The sequence below is a fragment of the Carcharodon carcharias genome, chromosome 5 (genome assembly GCF_017639515.1).
Source record: "Carcharodon carcharias isolate sCarCar2 chromosome 5, sCarCar2.pri, whole genome shotgun sequence".
NCBI lineage: Eukaryota > Metazoa > Chordata > Chondrichthyes > Lamniformes > Lamnidae > Carcharodon > Carcharodon carcharias.
This window is the reverse complement of record NC_054471.1, coordinates 5044445-5060526: the sequence shown is the minus strand read 5'-3', so window position 1 is coordinate 5060526 and position 16082 is coordinate 5044445. Positions and strand designations below refer to the sequence as shown.

The following is a 16082-nucleotide window of genomic DNA, read 5'->3' as shown; positions in this document are numbered from 1 at the left end:
GGGGGAGAGTGTACATGGGGATGAGGGAGGGGATTAAATGGGTGGGTAGAGTCAGTGATAGGCGAGAGTGTACATGGGGATGTGGAAGGGGATTAAATTGGTGGGTAGAGTCAGTGATAGAGGAGAGTGTACATGGGGATGTGGGAGCGGATTAAATGGGTGGGTAGAGTCAGTGATAGAGGAGAGTGTACATGGGGGTGTGAGAGGGGATTAAATGGTTGGGTAGAGTCAGTGATAGGGGAGAGTGTACATGGGGCTGTGGAGGGGATTAAATGGGTGGGTAGAGTCAGTGATAGGGGAGAGTGTACATGGGCTGTGGGAGGGGATTAAATGGGTGGGTAGAGTCAGTGATAGGGGAGAGTGTACATGGGGCTGTGGGAGGGGATTAAATGGGTGGGTAGAGTCAGTGATAGGGGAGAGTGTACATGGGGCTGTGGGAGGGGATTAAATGGGTGGGTAGAGTCAGTGATAGGGGAGAGTGTACATGGGGCTGTGGGAGGGGATTAAATGGGTGGGTAGAGTCAGTGATAGGGGAGAGTGTACATGGGGCTGTGGGAGGGGATTAAATGGGTGGGTAGAGTCAGTGATAGGGGAGAGTGTACATGGGATGTGGGAGGGGATTAAATGGGTGGGTAGAGTCAGTGATAGGGGAGAGTGTACATGGGGCTGTGGGAGGGGATTAAATGGGTGGGTAGAGTCAGTGATAGGGGAGAGTGTACATGGGGATGTGGGAGGGGATTAAATGGGTGGGTAGAGTCAGTGATAGGGGAGAGTGTACATGGGGATGTGGGAGGGGATTAAATGGGTGGGTAGAGTCAGTGATAGCGGGAGAGTGTACATGGGGATGTGGGAGGGGATTAAATGGGTGGGTAGAGTCAGTGATAGGGGGAGAGTGTACATGGGGATGTGGGAGGGGATTAAATGGGTGGGTAGAGTCAGTGAGAGGCGGAGAGTGTACATGGGGATGTGGGAGGGGATTAAATGGGTGGGTAGAGTAAGTGATAGGGGAGAGTGTACATGGGGCTGTGGGAGGGGATTAAATGGGTGGGTAGAGTCAGTGATAGGGGGAGAGTGTACATGGGGCTGTGGGAGGGGATTAAATGGGTGGGTAGAGTCAGTGATAGGGGGAGAGTGTACATGGGAGTGTGGGAGGGGATTAAATGGGTGGGTAGAGTCAGTGATAGGGGGAGAGTGTACATGGGGATGTGGGAGGGGATTAAATGGGTGGGTAGAGTCAGTGATAGGGGAGAGTGTACATGGGGCTGTGGGAGGGGATTAAGTGGGTGGGTAGAGTCAGTGATAGGGGAGAGTGTACATGGGGGTGTGGGAGGGGATTAAATGGGTGGGTAGAGTCAGTGATAGGGGAGAGTGTACATGGGGCTGTGGGAGGGGATTAAATGGGTGGGTAGAGTCAGTGATAGGGGAGAGTGTACATGGGGATGTGGGAGGGGATTAAATGGGTGGGTAGAGTCAGTGATAGGGGAGAGTGTACATGGGGATGTGGGAGGGGATTAAATGGGTGGGTAGAGTCAGTGATAGGGGAGAGTGTACATGGGGATGTGGGAGGGGATTAAATGGGTGGGTAGAGTCAGTGATAGGGGAGAGTGTACATGGGGCTGTGGGAGGGGATTAAATGGGTGGGTAGAGTCAGTGATAGGGGAGAGTGTACATGGGACTGTGGGAGGGGATTAAATGGGTGGGTAGAGTCAGTGATAGGCTGAGAGTGTACATGGGATGTGTGAGGGGATTAAATGGGTGGGTAGAGTCAGTGATAGGGGAGAGTGTACATGGGGATGTGGGAGGGGATTAAATGGGTGGGTAGAGTCAGTGATAGGGGAGAGTGTACATGGGGCTGTGGGAGGGGATTAAATGGGTGGGTAGAGTCAGTGATAGGGGAGAGTGTACATGGGGCTGTGTGAGGGGATTAAATGGGTGGGTAGAGTCAGTGATAGGGGAGAGTGTACATGGGGATGTGGGAGGGGATTAAATGGGTGGGTAGAGTCAGTGATAGGGGGAGAGTGTACATGGGACTGTGGGAGGGGATTAAATGGGTGGGTAGAGTCAGTGATAGGGGGAGAGTGTACATGGGGATGTGGGAGGGGATTAAATGGGTGGGTAGAGTCAGTGATAGGGGAGAGTGTACATGGGGATGTAGGAGGGGATTAAATGGGTGGGTAGAGTCAGTGATAGGGGAGAGTGTACACGGGGCTGTGGGAGGGGATTAAATGGGTGGGTAGAGTCAGTGATAGGGGAGAGTGTACAGGGGGATGTGGGAGGGGATTAAATGGGTGGTAGAGTCAGTGATAGGGGGAGAGTGTACATGGGGATGTAGGAGGGGATTAAATGGGTGGGTAGAGTCAGTGATAGGGGAGAGTGTACATGGGGCTGTGGAGGGGATTAAGTGGGTGGGTAGAGTAAGTGATAGGGGGAGAGTGTACATGGGGCTGTGGGAGGGGATTCAGTGGGTGGGTAGAGTCAGTGATAGGGGAGAGTGTAGATGGGGCTGTGGGAGGGGATTCAGTGGGTGGGTAGAGTCAGTGATAGGGGAGAGTGTACATGGGGCTGTGGGAGGGGATTAAATGGGTGGGTAGAGTCAGTGATAGGGAAGAGTGTACATGGGGCTGTGTGAGGGGATTAAATAGGCAGGTAGAGTAAGTGATAGGGGGAGAGTCTACATGGAGCTGTGTAAGGGGATTAAATGGGTGGGTAGAGTCAGTGATAGGGGAGAGTGTACATGGGGATGTGGGAGGGGATTAAATGGGTGGGTAGAGTCAGTGATAGGGGAGAGTGTACATGGGGCTGTGGGATGGGATTAAATTGGTGAGTAGAGTCAGTGATGGGGAGAGTGTACATGGGGATGTGGGAGGGGATTCAGTGGGTGGGTAGAGTCAGTGATAGGGGAGAGTGTACGATGGGGCTGTGGGAGGGGATTCAGTGGGTGGGTAGACCCAGTGATAGGGGAGAGTGTACATGGGGATGTGGGAGGGGATTAATGGGTGGGTAGAGTCAGTGATGGGGAGAGTGTACATGGGCTGTGGAAGGGGATTAACTGAGTGGGTAGAGTCAGTGATAGGGGAGAGTGTACATGGGGTTGTCGGAGGGGATTAAATGGGTGGGTAGAGTCAGTGATAGAGGGAGAGTGTACATGGGGATGTGGGAGGGGATTAAATGGGTGGGTAGAGTCAGTGATATAGGGAGAGTGTACATGGGGATGTGGGATGGGATTAAATGGGTGGGTAGAGTCAGTGATAGGGGAGAGTGTACATGGGGATGTGGGAGGGGATTAAATGGGTGGGTAGAGTCAGTGATAGGGGAGAGTGTACATGGGGGTGTTGGAGGGGATTAAATGGGTGGGTAGAGTCAGTGATAGGGGGAGAGTGTACATGGGGCTGTGGGAGGGGATTAAATGGGTGGGTAGAGTCAGTGATAGGGGAGAGTGTACATGGGGCTGTGGGAGGGGATTAAATGGGTGGGTAGAGTCAGTGATAGGGGGAGAGTGTACATGGGGATGTGGGAGGGGATTAAATGGGTGGGTAGAGTCAGTGATAGGGGAGAGTGTACATGGGGCTGTCGGAGGGAATTCAGTGGGTGGGTAGACCCATTGATAGGGGAGAGTGTACATGGGGATGTGGGAGGGGATTAAATGGGTGGGTAGAGCCAGTGATAGGGGGAGCGTGTACATGGGGATGTGGGATGGGATTAAATGGATGGGTAGAGTCAGTGATAGGGGCGAGTGTATATGGGGATGTGGGAGGGGATTAAATGGGTGGGTAGAGTCAGTGATAGGGGAGGGTGTACATGGGGGTGTGGGAGGGTATTAAATGGGTGGGTAGAGTCAGTGATAGGGGAGAGTGTACATGGGGCTGTGGGAGAGGATTAAATGGGTGGGTAGAGTCAGTGATAGGGGGAGGATGTACATGAGACTGTGGGAGGGGATTAAATGGCTGGGTAGAGTCAGTGATAGGGGAGAGTGTACATGAGGCTGGGGGAGGGGATTAAATGGGTGGGTAGAGTCAGTGATGGGGAGAGTGTACATGAGACTGTGGGAGGGGTTTAAATGGGTGGGTAGAGTGATTGATAGGGGGAGAGTGTACATGGGGATGTGGGAGGGGATTAAATGGGTGGGTAGAGTCAGTGATAGGGGAGAGTGTACAGGGGGATGTGGGAGGGGATTAAATGGGTGGGTAGAGTCAGTGATAGGGGGAGAGTGTACATGGGGATGTAGGAGGGGATTAAATGGGTGGGTAGAGTCAGTGATAGGGGAGAGTGTACATGGGGCTGTGGAAGGGGATTAAGTGGGTGGGTAGAGAAAGTGATAGGGGGAGAGTGTACATGGGGCTGTGGGAGGGGATTCAGTGGGTGGGTAGTGTCAGTGATAGGGGAGAGTGTAGATGGGGCTGTGGGAGGGAATTCAGTGGGTGGATAGACCCATTGATAGGGGAGAGTGTACATGGGGATGTGGGAGGGGATTAAATGGGTGGGTAGAGTCAGTGATAGAGGGAGAGTGTACATGGGGGTGTGGGAGGGGATTAAATGGGTGGGTAGAGTCAGTGATAGGGGAGAGTGTACATGGGGCTGTGGGCAAGGATTAAATGGGTGGGTAGAGTCATTGGTAGGGGGAGGATGTACATGAGACTATGGGAGGGGATTAAATGGGTGGGGAGAGTGAGTGATAGGGGGAGAGTGTACATGGGGCTGTGGGAGGGGATTAAATGGGCGGGTAGTCAGTGATAGGGGAGAGTGTACATGGGGCTGTGGGAGGGGATTAAATGGGTGGGTAGAGTCAGTGATAGGGAAGAGTGTACATGGGGCTGTGTGAGGGGATTAAATGGGTGGGTAGAGTCAGTGATAGGGGGAGAGTGTACATGAGAGGGGGAGGGGTTTAAATGGGTGGGTAGAGTGAATGATAGGTGAGAGTGTACATGGGGCTGGGGAAGGAGATTAAATGGGTGGGTAGAGTCAGTGATGGGGAGAGTGTACATGAGACTGTGGGAGGGGTTTAAATGGGTGGGTAGAGTGAGTGATAGGGGGAGAGTGTACATGGGGCTGTGGGACGGGATTAAATGGGTGGGTAGAGTCAGTGATAGGGAAGAGTGTACAGGGGGCTGTGTGAGGGGATTAAATAGGCAGGTAGAGTAAGTGATAGGGGGAGAGTGTACATGGAGGTGTGTAAAGGGATTAAATGGGTGGGTAGAGTCAGTGATAGGGGAGAGTGTACATGGGGATGTGGGAGGGGATTAAATGGGTGGGTAGAGTCAGTGATAGGGGAGAGTGTACATGGGGCTGTGGGATGGGATTAAATTGGTGAGTCGAGTCAGTGATCAGGGGAGAGTGTACATGGAGATGTGGGAGGGGATTCAGTGGGTGGGTAGAGTCAGTGATAGGGGAGAGTGTAGATGGGGCTGTGGGAGGGGATTCAGTGGGTGGGTAGACCCATTGATAGGAGAGAGTGTACATGGGGATGTGGGAGGGGATTAAATGGGTGGGTAGAGTCAGTGATGGGGAGAGTGTACATGGGCCTGTGGGAGGGGATTAAATGGGTGGATAGAGTCAGTGATAGGGGAGAGTGTACATGGGGATGTGGGAGGGGATTAAATGGGTGGGTAGAGTCAGTGATAGATGGAGAGTGTACATGGATGTGTGAGGGGATTAAATGGGTGGGTAGAGTCAGTGATAGGGGAGAGTGTACATGGGGATGTGGGAGGGGATTAAATGGGTGGGTAGAGTCAGTGATAGGGGAGAGTGTACATGGGGCTGTGGAAGGGGATTAAGTGGGTGGGTAGAGTAAGTGATAGGGGGAGAGTGTACATGGGGCTGTGGGAGGGGATTAAATGGGTGGGTAGAGTCAGTGATAGAGAAGAGTGTACATGGGGCTGTGTGAGGGGATTAAATAGGTGGGTAGAGTAAGTGATAGGGGGAGAGTGTACATGGAGGTGTGGAAGGGGATTAAATGGGTGGGTAGAGTCAGTGATAGGGGAGAGTGTACATGGGGCTGTGGGCGAGGATTAAATGGGTGGGTAGAGTCAGTGATTGGGGGAGGATGTACATGGGACTGTGGGAGGGGATTAAATGGGTGGGTAGAGTGAGTGATAGGGGGAGAGTGTACATGGGGCTGTGGGAGGGGATTAAATTGTTGAGTTCAGTCAGTGATAGGGGGAGAGTGTACATGGGAATGTGGGAAGGGATTCAGTGGGTGGGTAGAGTCAGTGATAGGGGAGAGTGTAGATGGGGCTGTCGGAGGGAATTCAGTGGGTGGGTAGACCCATTGATAGGGGAGAGTGTACATGGGGATGTGGGAGGGGATTAAATGGGTGGGTAGAGTCAGTGATAGGGGAGAGTGTACAAGGGGCTGTGGGAGGGGATGAAATGGGTGGGTAGAGTCAGTGATAGGGGAGAGTGTACATGGGGCTGTGGGCGAGGATTAAATGGGTGGGTAGAGTCAGTGATTGGGGGAGGATGTACATGGGACTGTGGGAGGGGATTAAATGGGTGGGTAGAGTGAGTGATAGGGGGAGAGTGTACATGGGGCTGTGGGAGGGGATTAAATGGGTGGGTAGAGTCAGTGATAGGGAAGAGTGTACATGGGGCTGTATGTGGGGATTAAATGGGTGGGTAGAGTCAGTGATAGGGGAGAGTGTACATGGGGCTGTGGGCTAGGATTAAATGGGTGGGTAGAGTCATTGGTAGGGGGAGGATGTACATGAGACTATGGGAGGGGATTAAATCGGTGGGTAGAGTGAGTGATGGGGGAGAGTGTACATGGGGCTGTGGGAGGGGATTAAATGGGCGGGTAGTCAGTGATAGGGGAGAGTGTACATGGGGCTGTGGGAGGGGATAAAATGGGTGGGTAGAGTCAGTGATAGGGAAGAGTGTACATGGGGCTGTGTGAGGGGATTAAATGGGTGGGTAGAGTCAGTGATAGGGGGAGAGTGTACATGAGAGTGGGAGGGGTTTAAATGGGTGGGTAGAGTCAGTGATAGGGGAGAGTGTACATGGGGATGTGGGAGGGGATTAAATGGGTGGGTAGAGTCAGTGATAGGGGAGAGTGTACATGGGGATGTGGGAGGGGATTAAATGGGTGGGTAGAGTCAGTGATAGGGGAGAGTGTACATGGGGATGTGGGAGGGGATTAAATGGGTGGGTAGAGTCAGTGATAGGGGAGAGTGTACATGGGGCTGTGGAAGGGGATTAAGTGGGTGGGTAGAGTAAGTGATAGGGGGAGAGTGTATATGGGGCTGTGGGAGGGGATTAAATGGGTGGGTAGAGTCAGTGATAGAGAAGAGTGTACATGGGGCTGTGTGAGGGGATTAAATCGGTGGGTAGAGGAAGTGATAGGGGGAGAGTGTACATGGAGGTGTGGAAGGGGATTAAATGGGTGGGTAGAGTCAGTGATAGGGGAGAGTGTACATGGGGCTGTGGCAGGGGATTAAATTGGTGAGTTCAGTGAGTGATAGGGGGAGAGTGTACATGGGAATGTGGGAGGGGATTCAGTGGGTGGGTAGAGTCAGTGATAGGGGAGAGTGTAGATGGGGCTGTCGGAGGGAATTCAGTGGGTGGGTAGACCCATTGATAGGGGAGAGTGTACATGGGGATGTGGGAGGGGATTAAATGGGTGGGTAGAGCCAGTGATAGGGGGAGAGTGTACATGGGGATGTCGGATGGGATTAAATGGATGGGTTGAGTCAGTGATAGGGGAGAGTGTATATGGGGATGTGGGAGGGGATTAAATGGGTGGGTAGAGTCAGTGATAGGGGAGGGTGTACATGGGGGTGTGGGAGGGTATTAAATGGGTGGGTAGAGTCAGTGATAGGAGAGAGTGTACATGGGGCTGTGGGAGAGGATTAAATGGGTGGGTAGAGTCAGTGATAGGGGGAGGATGTACATGAGACTGTGGGAGGGGATTAAATGGGTGGGTAGAGTCAGTGATAGGGGGAGAGTGTACATGGGGATGTGGGAGGGGATTAAATGGGTGGGTAGAGTCAGTGATAAGGGGAGAGTGTACATGGGGATGTGGGAGGGGATTAAATGGGTGGGTAGAGTCAGTGATAGGGGAGAGTGTACACGGGGCTGTGGGAGGGGATTAAATGGGTGGGTAGAGTCAGTGATAGGGAAGAGTGTACATGGGGCTGTGTGAGGGGATTAAATGGGTGGGTAGAGTCAGTGATAGGGGAGAGTGTACAAGGGGATGTGGGAGGGGATTAAATGGGTGGTAGAGTCAGTGATAGGGGGAGAGTGTACATGGGGATGTAGGAGGGGATTAAATGGGTGGGTAGAGTCAGTGATAGGGGAGAGTGTACATGGGGCTGTGGAAGGGGATTAAGTGGGTGGGTAGAGTAAGTGATAGGGGGAGAGTGTACATGGGGCTGTGGGAGGGGATTCAGTGGGTGGGTAGAGTCAGTGATAGGGGAGAGTGTAGATGGGGCTGTGGGAGGGAATTCAGTGGGTGGGTAGAGTCAGTGATAGGGGAGAGTGTACACGGGGCTGTGGGAGGGGATTAAATGGGTGGGTAGAGTCAGTTATAGGGAAGAGTGTACATGGGGCTGTGTGAGGGGATTAAATAGGCAGGTAGAGTAAGTGATAGGGGGAGAGTGTACATGGAGGTGTGTAAGGGGATTAAATGGGTGGGTAGAGTCAGTGATAGGGGAGAGTGTACATGGGGATGTGGGAGGGGATTAAATGGGTGGGTAGAGTCAGTGATAGGGGAGAGTGTACATGGGGCTGTGGGATGGGATTAAATTGGTGAGTAGAGTCAGTGATAGGGGGAGAGTGTACATGGGGATGTGGGAGGGGATTCAGTGGGTGGGTAGAGTCAGTGATAGGGGAGAGTGTAGATGGGGCTGTGGGAGGGGATTCAATGGGTGGGTAGACCCATTGATAGGAGAGAGTGTACATGGGGATGTGGGAGGGGATTAAATGGGTGGGTAGAGTCAGTGATGGGGAGAGTGTACATGGGCCTGTGGGAGGGGATTAAATGGGTGTATAGAGTCAGTGATAGGGGAGAGTGTACATGGGGATGTGGGAGGGGATTAAATGGGTGGGTAGAGTCAGTGATAGATGGAGAGTGTACATGGGGATGTGTGAGGGGATTAAATGGGTGGGTAGAGTCAGTGATAGGGGAGAGTGTACATGGGGATGTGGGAGGGGATTAAATGGGTGGGTAGAGTCAGTGATAGGGGAGAGTGTACATGGGGATGTGGGAGGGGATTAAATGGGTGGGTAGAGTCAGTGATAGGGGAGAGTGTACATGGGGATGTGGGAGGGGATTAAATGGGTGGGTAGAGTCAGTGATAGGGGAGAGTGTACCTGGGGCTGTGGGAGGGGATTAAATTTGTGGGTAGAGTCAGTGATAGAGAAGAGTGTACATGGGGCTGTGTGAGGGGATTAAATAGGTGGGTAGAGTAAGTGATAGGGGGAGAGTATACATGGAGGTGTGGAAGGGAATTAAATGGGTGGGTAGAGTCAGTGATAGGGGAGAGTGTACATGGGGCTGTGGCAGGGGATTAAATTGGTGAGTTTAGTCAGTGATAGGGGGAGAGTGTACATGGGAATGTGGGAGGGGTTTCAGTGGGTGGGTAGAGTCAGTGATAGGGGAGAGTGTAGATGGGGCTGTCGGAGGGAATTCAGTGGGTGGGTAGACCCATTGATAGGGGAGAGTGTACATGGGGATGTGGGAGGGGATTAAATGGGTGGGTAGAGCCAGTGATAGGGGAGGGTGTACATGGGGGTGTGGGAGGGTATTAAATGGGTGGGTAGAGTCAGTGATAGGGGAGAGTGTACATGGGGCTGTGGGAGAGGATTAAATGGGTGGGTAGAGTCAGTGATAGGGGGAGGATGTACATGAGACTGTGGGAGGGGATTAAATGGGTGGGTAGAGTCAGTGATAGGGGAGAGTGTACATGAGGCTGGGGGAGGGGATTAAATGGGTGGGTAGAGTCAGTGATGGGGCGAGTGTACATGAGACTGTGGGAGGGGTTTAAATGGGTGGGTAGAGTGAGTGATAGGGGGAGAGTGTACATGGGGTTCTGGGAGGGGATTAAATGGGTGGGTAGAGTCAGTGATAGGGGAGAGTGTACAGGGGGATGTGGGAGGGGATTAAATGGGTGGGTAGAGTCAGTGATAGGGGGAGAGTGTACATGGGGATGTAGGAGGGGATTAAATGGGTGGGTAGAGTCAGTGATAGGGGAGAGTGTACATGGGGCTGTGGAAGGGGATTAAGTGGGTGGGTAGAGAAAGTGATAGGGGGAGAGTGTACATGGGGCTGTGGGAGGGGATTCAGTGGGTGGGTAGTGTCAGTGATAGGGGAGAGTGTAGATGGGGCTGTGGGAGGGAATTCAGTGGGTGGATAGACCCATTGATAGGGGAGAGTGTACATGGGGATGTGGGAGGGGATTAAATGGGTGGGTAGAGTCAGTGATAGAGGGAAAGTGTACATGGGGGTGTGGGAGGGGATTAAATGGGTGGGTAGAGTCAGTGATAGGGGAGAGTGTACATGGGGCTGTGGGCAAGGATTAAATGGGTGGGTAGAGTCATTGGTAGGGGGAGGATGTACATGAGACTATGGGAGGGGATTAAATGGGTGGGGAGAGTGAGTGATAGGGGGAGAGTGTACATGGGGCTGTGGGAGGGGATTAAATGGGCGGGTAGTCAGTGATAGGGGAGAGTGTACATGGGGCTGTGGGAGGGGATTAAATGGGTGGGTAGAGTCAGTGATAGGGAAGAGTGTACATGGGGCTGTGTGAGGGGATTAAATGGGTGGGTAGAGTCAGTGATAGGGGGAGAGTGTACATGAGAGTGGGAGGGGTTGAAATGGGTGGGTAGAGTGATTGATAGGTGAGAGTGTACATGGGGCTGGGGGAGGGGATTAAATGGGTGGGTAGAGTCAGTGATGGGGAGAGTGTACATGGGACTGTGGGAGGGGTTTAAATGGGTGGGTAGAGTGAGTGATAGGGGGAGAGTGTACATGGGGATGTGGGAGGGGATTAAATGGGTGGGTAGACTCAGTGATAGGGGAGAGTGTACATGGGGCTGTGGGAGGGGATTAAATTTGTGGGTAGAGTCAGTGATAGAGAAGAGTGTACATGGGGCTGTGTGAGGGGATTAAATAGGTGGGTAGAGTAAGTGATAGGGGGAGAGTATACATGGAGGTGTGGAAGGGGATTAAATGGGTGGGTAGAGTCAGTGATAGGGGAGAGTGTTCATGGGGCTGTGGCAGGGGATTAAATTGGTGAGTTTAGTCAGTGATAGGGGGAGAGTGTACATGGGAATGTGGGAGGGGTTTCAGTGGGTGGGTAGAGTCAGTGATAGGGGAGAGTGTAGATGGGGCTGTCGGAGGGAATTCAGTGGGTGGGTAGACCCATTGATAGGGGAGAGTGTACATGGGGATGTGGGAGGGGATTAAATGGGTGGGTAGAGCCAGTGATAGGGGAGAGTGTACATGGGGCTGTGGGAGAGGATTAAATGGGTGGGTAGAGTCAGTGATAGGGGGAGGATGTACATGAGACTGTGGGAGGGGATTAAATGGGTGGGTAGAGTCAGTGATAGGGGAGAGTGTACATGAGGCTGTGGGACGGGATTAAATGGGTGGGTTGAGTCAGTGATAGGGAAGAGTGTACAGGGGGCTGTGTGAGGGGATTAAATAGGCAGGTAGAGTAAGTGATAGGGGGAGAGTGTACATGGAGGTTTGTAAAGGGATTAAATGGGTGGGTAGAGTCAGTGATAAGGGAGAGTGTACATGGGGATGTGGGAGGGGATTAAATGGGTGGGTAGAGTCAGTGATAGGGGAGAGTGTACATGGGGCTGTGGGATGGGATTAAATTGGTGAGTAGAGTCAGTGATAGGGGGAGAGTGTACATGGAGATGTGGGAGGGGATTCAGTGGGTGGGTAGAGTCAGTGATAGGGGAGAGTGTAGATGGGGCTGTGGGAGGGGATTCAGTGGGTGGGTAGACCCATTGATAGGAGAGAGTGTACATGGGGATGTGGGAGGGGATTAAATGGGTGGGTAGAGTCAGTGATAGGGAACAGTGTACATGGGGCTGTGTGAGGGGATTAAATGGGTGGGTAGAGTCAGTGATAGTGGGAGAGTGTACATGAGACTGGGATGGGATTAAATGGGTGGGTAGAGTCAGTGATAGGGGAGAGTGTACATGAGGCTGGGGAGGGGTTTAAATGGGTGGGTAGAGTCAGTGATGGGGAGAGTGTACATGAGACTGTGGGAGGGGTTTAAATGGGTGGGTAGAGGGAATGATAGGGGAGAGTGTACATGGGGCTGGGGGAGGGGATTAAATGGATGGGTAGAGTCAGTGATGGGGAAGAGTGTACATGAGGCTGTGTGAGGGGATTAAATGGGTGGGTAGAGTCAGTGATAGGGGGAGAGTGTACATGGGCATGTGGGAGGGGATTAAATGGGTGGGTAGATTCAGTGATAGGGGAGAGTGTACATGGGGATGTGGGAGGGGATTAAATGGGTGGGTAGAGTCAGTGATAGGGGGAGAGTGTACATGGGGATGTGGGAGGGGATTAAATGGGTGGGTAGAGTCAGTGATAGGGGAAAGTGTACATGGGGCTGTGGAAGGGGATTAAGTGGGTGGGTAGAGTAATTGATAGGGGGAGAGTGTACATGGGGCTGTGGGAGGCGATTAAATGGGTGGGTAGTGTCAGTGATAGGGAAGAGTGTACATGGGGCTGTGTGAGGGGATTAAATAGGTGGGTAGAGTAAGTGATAGGGGGACAGTGTACATGGAGGTGTTGAAGGGGATTAAATGGGTGGGTAGAGTCAGTCATAGGGGAGAGTGTATATGGGGATGTGGGAGGGGATTAAATGGGTGGGTAGAGTCAGTGATAGGGGAGGGTGTACATGGGGGTTTGGAAGGGGATTAAATGGGTGGGTAGAGTCAGTGATAGGGGAGAGTGTACATGGGACTGTGGGCGAGGAATAAATGGGTGGGTAGAGTCAGTGATAGGGGGAGGCTGTACATGAGACTGTGGGAGGGTATTAAATGGGTGGGTAGAGTCAGTGATAGGGGGAGAGTGTACATGGGGATGTGGGAGGGGATTAAATGGGTGGGTAGAGTCAGTGATAGGGGGGAGTGTACATGGGGCTGTGGGAGGGGATTAAATGGGTGGGTAGAGTCAGTGATAGGGGGAGAGTGTACATGGGGCTGTGTGAGGGGATTAAATGGGTGGGTAGAGTCAGTGATAGGGGAGAGTGTACATGGGGCTGTGGGAGGGGATTAAATTGGTGAGTAGAGTCAGTGATAGGCGAGAGTGTAGATGGGGCTGTGGGAGGGGATTCAGTGGGTGGGTAAACCCATTGATAGGGGAGAGTGTACATGGGGATGTGGGAGGAGTTTAAATGTGTGGGTAGAGTCAGTGATGGGGAGAGTGTACATGGGCCTGTGGGAGTGGATTAAATGGGTGGGTAGACTCAGTGATAAGAGGGAGAGTGCACTTGGGGATGTGGGAGGGGATTAAATGGGTGGGTAGAGTCAGTGATAGGGGAGAGTGTACATGGGGCTGTGGGAGGGGATTAAGTTGGTGGGTAGAGTCAGTGATAGGGGGAGAGTGTACAGGGGGATGTGGGATGGGATTAAATGGATGGGTAGAGTCAGTCATAGGGGAGAGTGTATATGGGGATGTGGGAGGGGATTAAATGGGTGGGTAGAGTCAGTGATAAGGGGAGAGTGTACATGGGGATGTGGGAGGTGATTAAATGGGTGGGTAGAGTCAATGATAGGAGGAGAGTGTACATGGGGCTGTGGGAGGCGATCAAATGGGCGGGTAGTCAGTGATAGGGGAGAGTGTACATGTGGCTGTGGGAGGGGATTAAATGGGTGGGTAGAGTCAGTGATAGGGAAGAGTGTACATGGGGCTGTGTGAGGGGATTAAATGGGTGGGTAGAGTCAGTGATAGGGGGAGAGTGTAAATGAGACTGGGAGGGGATTAAATGGGTGGGTAGAGTCAGTGATAGGGGAGAGTGTACATGGGGCTGTGGGAGGGGATTAAGTGGGTGGGTAGAGTAAGTGATAGGGGGAAAGTGTACATGGGGGTGTGGAAGGAGATTAAATGGGTGGGTAGGGTAAGTGATAGGGGGAGAGTGTACATGGGGCTGTGGGAGGGGATTAAATTGGTGGGTAGTCAGTGATAGGGGGAGAGTGTACATGGGGATGTGGGAGGGGATTAAATAGGTGTGTAGAGTCAGCGATAGGGGGAGAGTGTACATGGGGCTGTGGGAGGGGATTAAGTGGGTGGGTAGAATCAGTGATACGGGGAGAGTGTACATGGGGATGTGGGAGGGGTTTAACTGGGTGGGTAGAGTCAGTGATAAGGGGAGAGCGTACATGAGGCTGGGGGAGGGGATCAAATGGGTGGGTAGAGTCAGTGATGGGGAGAGTGTACATGAGACTGTGGGAGGGCTTTAAATGGGTGGGTAGAGTGAATGATAGGGGAGAGTGTACATGGGGCTGTGGGAGGGGATTAAATGGGTGGGTAAAGTCAGTGATATGGGAAGAGTGTACATGGGGCTGTGTGAGGGGATTAAACGGGTGGGTAGAGTCAGTGATAGGGGGAGAGTGTACATGAGACTGGGAGGGGATTAAATGGGCGGGTAGAGTTAGTGATAGGGGAGAGTGTACATGAGGCTGGGGGAGCGGATTAAATGGGTGGGTAGAGTCAGTGATGGGGAGAGTGTACATGAGACTGTGGGAAGGGTTTAAATGGGTGGGTAGAGTGAATGATAGGGGAGAGTGTACATGGGGCTGTGGGAGGGGATTAAATGGGTGGGTAGAGTCAGTGATGGGCAGAATGTACATGAGACTGTGGGAGGGGTTTAAATGGGTGGGTAGAGTGAATGATAGGGGAGAGTGTACATGGGGCTGTGGGAGGGGATTAAATGGGTGGGTAGATTCAGTGATAGGGGAGAGTGTACATGGGGATGTGGAAGAGGATTAAATGGGTGGGTAGAGTAAGTGATAGGGGGAGAGTATACAAGGGGCTGTGGGAGGGGATTAAATGGGTGGGTAGAGTCAGTGATAGGGAAGAGTGTACATGGGGCTGTGGGAGGGGATTAAGTGGGTGGGTAGAGTCAGTGATAGGGGAGAGTGTACATGGGGCTGTGGGAGGGGATTAAGTGGGTGGGTAGAGTAAGTGATAGGGGGAAAGTGTACATGGGGGTGTGGAAGGAGATTAAATGGGTGGGTAGGGTAAGTGATAGGGGGAGAGTGTACATGGGGCTGTGGGAGGGGATTAAATGGGTGGGTAGAGTCAGTGATAGGGAAGAGTGTACATGGGGCTGTGTGAGGGGATTAAATAGGTGGGTAGAGTAAGTGATAGGGGGAGAGTGTACATGGGGGTGTGGAAGGGGATTAAATGGGTGGGTAGAGTCAGTGATAGGGGGAGTGTGTACATGGGGATGTGGGAGGGGATTAAATGGGTGGGTATTGTCAGTGATAGGGGAGAGTGTACATGGGGATGTGGGAGGGGATTAAATGGGTGGACAGAGTCAGTGATAGGGGAGAGTGTACATGGGGCTGTGGGAGGGGATTAAATTGGTGGGTAGAGTCAGTGATAGGGGGAGAGAGTACATGGGGATGTGGGATGGGATTAAATGGATGGGTAGAGTCAGTGATAAGGGGAGAATGTACATGGGGATGTGGGAGGGGATTAAATAGGTGGGTAGATTCAGTGATGGGGGAGAGTGTACATGGGGCTGTGGGAGGGGATTAAATGGGTGGGTAGAGTAAGTGATAGGGGGCGAGTGCACATGGAGGTGTGGAAGGGGATTAAATGGGTGGGTAGAGTCAGTGATAGGGGAGAGTGTACATGGGGATGTGGGAGGGGATTAAATGGGTGGGTAGAGTCAGTGATAGGGGGAGAGTGTACATGGAGGTATGGAAGGGGATTAAATGGGTGGGTAGAGTCAGTGATAGGGGAGAGTGTACATGGGGCTGTGGGAGGGGATTCAGTGGGTGGATAAACCCATTGATAGGGGAGAGTGTACATGGGGATGTGGGAGGGGATTAAATGTGTGGGTAGAGTCAGTGATAGGGGGAGAGTGTACATGGGGATGTGGGAGGGGATTAAATGG

At 52.6% G+C, this 16082-nt stretch overlaps 1 protein-coding gene across 1 annotated transcript in view; it reads left to right on the top strand.

Moving 5' to 3' along the window:
- Positions 1–16082, top strand: part of LOC121278340 (phosphofurin acidic cluster sorting protein 1-like) — a 765476-nt gene that overhangs the window by 723034 nt on the left and 26360 nt on the right. The window lies entirely within an intron of this gene.